Below are 7,259 nucleotides of genomic sequence, written 5' to 3' on the forward strand. Positions count from 1 at the left end.
TAATTGCATGGATCTGAGCCTTTTCTTTCCTTTTTTTGATAAGATTAGCTAAGGGTTTGTCAATTTTATTTATTCTTTCAAAAAACCAGCTCTTTGTTTCATTTATTTTTTGTATCGTTTTCTTAATTTCAATTGCATTGATTTCTGCTCGGATCTTTATAATTTCCTCTCTTGTTCGAGCTTTGGGTTTTTCTTGCTCTTGTTTTTCTAGGAGTGTAAGTTTCATCGTTAAGTTGTTTATTTGAGCCCGCTCTGTTTTCCTAGTGTGGGCATTCAATGTTATGAATTTTCCACGTAGAACTGCTTTCATTGTGTCCCAAAGATTCCTGTATGTTGTATTGGCATACACCATGTTTTTTCTTAGGCTCTCCATTCTTTATGCAGTGAATGTTGTAATCCTGCATTTAGAAAAAACCCTAAGGAAGGAAAGGTTGCCTGTTGTTTTGATTGCACTCCTTCTGCAGACAATGAGATCACCAATGACACAGGTAAGAATATGCCTTATGAACAAACTCTCACTGTATTTATATTCATTCCATGCATCCAGGAAGTGGAAATAATAGAGTAGAGGACACCAATGACACAATTATTGCTTCACTTATCAAAAAAATTTTTTTACATTGAGTGCTATTGCACACTTTGAAAACACAGTTTCTCCTTTCAGCTGAACTCTAATTCATTTTCCTTTTACTTCATTCTTTTTTTTATTAATTTTATTGAGTTTATTGGTACATTTTAGGGATACAGTACAGTTACATTCATTGTTGGGATCATGTACCTCTACATGGCAAGTCTTGATTCTCATTTTTTCCCCTTACCTCTGCCCTCCCTTCACCCCCTCCTCCCCTCCCCATCTACAAACACTTTATTTTCATCTTTTAATTCTCTCACATTTTTTTCTTTTCCCTCTTTGTTCTTCCCCTTCGCATCACACCTTCCTTACACCTTTAGCTCCTTTCTTCAAATTTTTAAATGTCAGTAATCTTATTAGAATCTCATGCATTGTTGCAGATTATTCACACCAGGGTAACTATTTGGTATTTACACATGTGTGACTTATTTATTTCACTTAGGAGTATATCTTCAATATGTATCCATTTTCCTATGAATGAATCTATTCTCCCGCTCTTTATGGCTGAGTAATATTCCATTTAATAAAAAATCACAACTTCTTTATCCAGTTTCCAACAGATGGGCAAATAGGCTGTTTCCAAGATTTAGCTATTACAAACTGTGCCGCTATAAACATGGGTGCACATACTTCTCTGTGATATGATTCTTTTAGTTCTCTTGGAAAGATACCCAGCAGAGGGATGGCTGCATCAAATGGAACCTCCAGTCCAAGCTCTTTGAGGTATCTCCATATTGATTTCCATAGTGGTTACACTAGTCTGCACTCCCACCAACAATGGAGGAGGGTTCCTTTCTCCCCACAACCCCGCCAACATTTGTTATTGTGTGATTTCTTGATAGCAGCCATTCTTTGTGGAGTGAGGTGGAATCTCAGTGTTGTTTTCATCTGCATCTCTCGAATGACCAGTGATGTGGAACATTTTTTCATATATTTTCTTGCTGCTTTTACCTCTTTGTCTGAGAAATGTCTGTTCATTTCAGATGCCCATTTTTGAATCGGGTCTTTATATTTGGGGGGACTGATTGTTTTGAGTTCTTTGTATATCCTTAATAATAGCCTTTTGTCTGAGGTACAGCTGGTAAACTTTTTTCCCACATTGTAGATTGTCTCTTAGTTCTGCTAATGGTTTCTTTTGAAGTACAGAAGCTTTTTAGTAAGATGAGATCCCATTTGTTGATTCTATCTGCTAGTTCCCGTGCTACTGAGGATTTGTTCATAAAGTCTTTTCCTATACCAATGTCTTTCAGAGTTCTGCCTAACTTACCTTCCAGCAAGTTTAATGTTTCTGCTTTAATATTTAGATCTTTAATCCATTTCGATTTTAATTTAGTGCATGGCGAAAGATAAGGGTCTAATTTTAATCTGTGGCAGGTTGACATCCAGTTTTTCCAACACCATTTATTAAAGAGGCTATCTTTCCTCCACTGAGCATGGTCAGCTCCTTTGTCAAAGATGCTTAATAATCTTTTGAAAAATTTTTGGCACTTTTGGGATTGAGCCAGAAAGTGCCCTATCAAAGACTTACATCCCCAGCTATTTTCATTTGTTATTTTGAGATGGATATAACGAATTTGCCTCAGGCTATCTCAAAGATGAGACAAGATCTGTCTAAGTCCACTGGTTCCCTCAAATAACAGTAATGAACCACCACACCTGGCTCTATTAATTTATTTTTCTAGTCCTATTAAATAATTATTTCCCCCAAAAGAGCCCTTTCCCCTACTCCACAGCCTCTAATTTCCATTTCCATCATGAAGCTTAACACACAGTATAATTACAACTAACTCTTTTAATTCTTTGGAACCATAGGAAGGTTACACTGAAGAGAAGAGTCAGGTGTATTTCATTTTTATAGTGCCCTACAGTATTCTCACACAAAGTAGTTGCTCAGAGAGATTGTATTTGATTGGAGATGGGGATGTGTTTTGCGTACAATATGCTTATATCATAGCATAATCCAATTACTATCATTTCATCTCTATTCTCCTAGAATGCATAGATGAGTGGGAAGATAGCCAATGGCATGAATTAGAGTCTGTGCCACAGAAGTACAAGGATGATATGCACAGAGAATAAGGGATTTAACAAGTTATAATATCTGCATTTCAGGAGAGTGTCATGGGCCTTTTTACAGAGGTGATAGCATTATTATCACATCAGAATGAAAAGTGTGGCATAAATCCTTGTTAATATGAAGAGAAATGGTCAAATGACATATTTACATTCATAGAATATTCAAATGTCCTAAAGGAAAATACACTGTTATTAAAACACAGAAAATATGAAGAAGAGTGTTGAAAAATATTTTATAAAATTTATAGAAATCTAATATTGAAGATTTGCATACTAAAAATAACACTTTGGAAAAATTTACATTTCTCATAAATTATGACATGGTAGAATCACCTTCCTACTGATTCTTTTATAATTTATTTTTTATGGCTGATAAATACTTTGATTTCAAATCACAATTAGTATGATTTCAATTTTTTTCTGAAACACAAGTCTGATTATGCACTATACAATGCCATCTTTCTGAGTATATATTCTTTGTAGAATATGTGAATATGGTATTTTAAAAAATGTTATATGTACACATATGCAGAACAAGGCAGCCATTAGTAGCAGTTAATACATGATTGGGTGTGTATAATTATCAACCAAATATAGTCTCTGGTTTAGATTAAGATATAAATTACACATCACATGAAATTGAAAATCTTGTTCTATAAAGCTAAAAAATGTACTGAGACAAATATCCATTGCATATTACATATACTTTTATGCTGTTGCATACTTAAAAAAAAGTTGAAGTTTGACACTTGAAATATTCATCATACACTAGAAAAAAGTAGAAAAAATCAAACACAAAGAAAATGAAAGATAGAATACAATCTAAAAGAAATTTCTTTAAAAATTAAAAGTCAGAAAATAAACAAATGTGATTCTGGTAACAAAAATTGACAACTCTTAGGACTATTGGCCAAAAAGAAACAGAAAAAATTGAAAGCTAGTATAATACCATGACAGAAATTTGGCCATTTGTACAGATATATAGAAAACTTTTCATATGAAAATATAAGTAATTTCACATAAATCTATTGGAAAATTAAGCAAAGCAGTCCTAAGTTTTGCTAGATATGGAATAGTGCATGAAGTGTCCAGATCACCAATATGTCAGCATTCAGTGAAACCAGTGTGTCCAAAGCTCGGTGACTTATCTGGCTTATGAAGATCCTTTGATAATAGCTCTGGCTGGCACTGCCCTGAATCTCACTATTTTTGCAACTGCTGCTCTTGGGCTTTTTGTGAAGCACTGAGACACAAGCATTGTGAAGACCAACAACTAACTTCTCAGGTTCACCCTACTCATCTCCCTCACCTGCTCTTTTCTCTGCTACCTACTTTTCATTGGTCATCCCAACACAATCACCTACACCCTCCAGCAGACCACATTTGGAGTTGTGTTCACTGTGGTAGTTTCTGCTGTCTTGGCCAAAACTGTCTCTAGTAGTTCTTGCCTTTAAGTTCACTTGGCTAGGCAGAAGGATGAAGCAGTTACTGGTGTTGGGGCACATAATTACATCTGCTTCATAATCCCCATCTGCTTCATCAGCCAACTCACTCTCTGTGGAATCTGAATGGGGACAAATGTACCCTTTATTGAGACAGATTCACACTCTGAACATGTCACATCATCATTCCATGCAACAAAGTCTCACTCACTGCCTTCTACTGTGTGTGTCCTGGGATACCTAGGCTTTCTTGATGAGATTCACTCTGGCTTTCCTGGCCAGGAACCTACCTGACACATTCAGTGAAGCCAAGTTCCCAACCTTAAATATGCTGGTGTTCTGCAGTATGTGGATCACCTTTCTCCTCGTTTACAACAGCACCAAGGGGAACATCATGGTGGCCATGGAGGTCTTCTCCATCTTGGCCTCCAGCGCAAGGCTGCTGGGCTGTATATTTGCCCCCATGTGCTATGTTATTTTTTCTAAGATGAGAAAAAAATATCTCCATGAGTTCAGTTCTGGTAATTGTTTGTTTTGCTGGGAAGAAGCTTTTTTAATTTCATATAATCCCATCTATTGATTCTCTGTGGTATGTCTTGTGTAGTCACATTATTGTTCAGAAAGTCCTTTCCTATACCTATGATTTAAAATATTTTGCCTATTTTATCTTCAAGTAATGTTTAAATATTTGATCCATTTATATTTTGTTTACTACATGGTGAGAGATATGGGTCCAAATGTGATATTCGGCATATAGATAGCTAATGTTCTCAGCACCATTTATTAAACAGGTTATCTTTATTACAATGTGTGTTTCCAGCCTGTTTGTCAAAGATTACATAGCTGAAAGTGCCTGGGGAGGTTTCTGTATTCTCTATTCTGATCCCACACATCCACATAGCTGTTGTTGAGCCAATACCATATCATTTTTGTCACTGTTGATTTGTAGTATAACTTGAATATGGGAACACTATTGATTTTTGCCTTTCGAATTTGTATCTAAATATTTTCTTTGTTTAATAGTTCTCATTCTTTTTCTGGAGTATTTTGTTTCTACTATGTAAAGTTTAACGTTATCTGTAAATAAGAGTAGTTTGAATTCTTCCTTTTTTATCTCTGTTCTATCCCTTTCTCTTTCTTAATTTTTTTGGCCAAAATTTTTAGTACAATATTGAAAGAGAGTACTGACAATAGGCACCTTGTTCCTGATTGTAGGGCAAATGCTTTGAAATTTTCCCTATGTAGTGTAACATTGGAAATGGGTTTCTCATAAATACATTTAATCAGTTTGAGGTAAGGCTTTCTGTTTTGTTTTGTTTTTTTGTACCAGAGATTGAACTTGAAACAGTGTGCTTGCAAAGTAGGCAACAGCACCACTATGCTAAATTCCCAGCCTGAGGTAAGTTCCATTATGCCTATGTTCATCAGTGTTTTGATTACAAATAGATGTAGGCTTTTTATCAAAGTATTTTTTCCATCTGTTGAGATGATCCTGTACTTCTTTTTACCCGTACTTCTGTGAAAATCCATGATAAATTTTCAACTTTCCACTCTATGCCCCTTAGATTCCTGAATTTATTATCTTGCCAATCCTACTAAATTCAGAAAATGTACTTGATCTTTTACATTTACATGTATTTCAGAGCTCTAGAGGAGAAGAAATGTGACCTTACATGGATTTCACAGCTCTAGAGGAGAAGAAATGTAAAATTTCCATGGCCTTTGAAGATGACTGATGTGTACTTTGGAGGGGGTCAAAGGCTGAAGTGACCTAATTGAAAAGCTTCCTCATCATGCTATTCCTCCCACAGATGTCAGATCCCTCTGTTTATCCAAAATCTATCAGTGTATAATTATTTTCTCTCTATTTCCGAATTTATTGAGTAATATTGTTGAAATATGAAACATCAAATGATGTCAATTGTGCAATTAATTATTGATATAGAACCTCACCCTAAATAAAATAAGCTTTTTAATTTACAGGCTCTTTTCCATAAATGGAAATAATTTTTTTTCATGTATGTGGAGGATGGACTGTTTTGAGCATGGGTTATATTATTTGTTGTATCTGTACATTCCTAGATCCACTTCCAAAGAGTGATTTTTATCGACTGGAACTTCAGCTTTCATCAGAACATTGCCTGAAGCTTCTGCATAAAAATATAACAAACAAACAGGGTGGTTTTACACTTATTTACTTTCTATAGCAGTAACAGTTAAGAACTGAGGAGAGCACTGATTTCAGTTCTGTGTGTTTTCATATGGCAAAAGAGGAAGGAAGATCTCTCTTGTCACTTGGAAAAACACCTCACTCAGAAGAAATTCATCTTCATAATGTTATTTTGGACTTAATTACACCTGAAAAAAATCAACCTTGTAGTAGCACCACACTAAATGTTAAGGAAACCTTAATATATGAAATTTGAAGGGAAACAGACATGTATAAAAGTTGCTGTATTGGATTTAAAGGTAATGTATTGTGCATTTCACTTAGGAAGCTTTCTGTTTTCTGTTTAGGTTTAAAGTAAAAAATAATACCAATATGTCCTGGCCTTGGTTTTTGCCATAGAAGTGATCAATGATAACCCCCATTTTTTGCCCAACATATCTCTGGGATATGAGTTCCATAATGGCAGGCAATGAATTGAGGACATTGTAGAGTTCCCTCACTTTGCTCATGGGAAGGATGAGGTCATTAATTAAATCTGCAGGAGAGAAAGCAATTCTGTAGCTATTCTTACAGGAAAAGCTTGGGAAACTTTTGCTCAGACAGGAACACTGTTGCAATTCTACAAATTGTCAAAGGTGAAGATCGGTAGATGAGAAGAAATAAAACCTTGTAACCTGTGGTGATATTATCCATTAATCAAAGAGGATAGAGGAGGGCTGGGGATTTAACTCAGGGGTTGCACTGCCTGCCTCATAAGCACAGGGACCTAATTTCAATCCCAGGTACAAAAAAAAGAGGATAGAGGAATATTTGGTATTTACATCTCTCAAAATGTATAACTTACCAACAGAGTGGAAGGGGTTTAATTTTTCCCATAACCTTCCCAGAATTTGTTATTGGTTGATTGCTTGATGATAGTTATATCTGTGTTGCTTTGATT

General features: G+C 35.3%; 1 pseudogene; it reads right to left on the reverse strand.

Moving 5' to 3' along the window:
- The window catches only part of LOC109117350, a 51,548-nt pseudogene extending 46,891 nt beyond the window's left edge, over nucleotides 1–4,657 (reverse strand).
- Between the last annotated feature and the right edge of the window lie 2,602 nt (nucleotides 4,658–7,259).

This window comes from Fukomys damarensis, unplaced genomic scaffold, assembly GCF_012274545.1.
Source record: "Fukomys damarensis isolate Sample0158 unplaced genomic scaffold, DMR_v1.0_HiC HiC_scaffold_37, whole genome shotgun sequence".
Taxonomy (NCBI): Eukaryota; Metazoa; Chordata; class Mammalia; order Rodentia; family Bathyergidae; genus Fukomys; species Fukomys damarensis.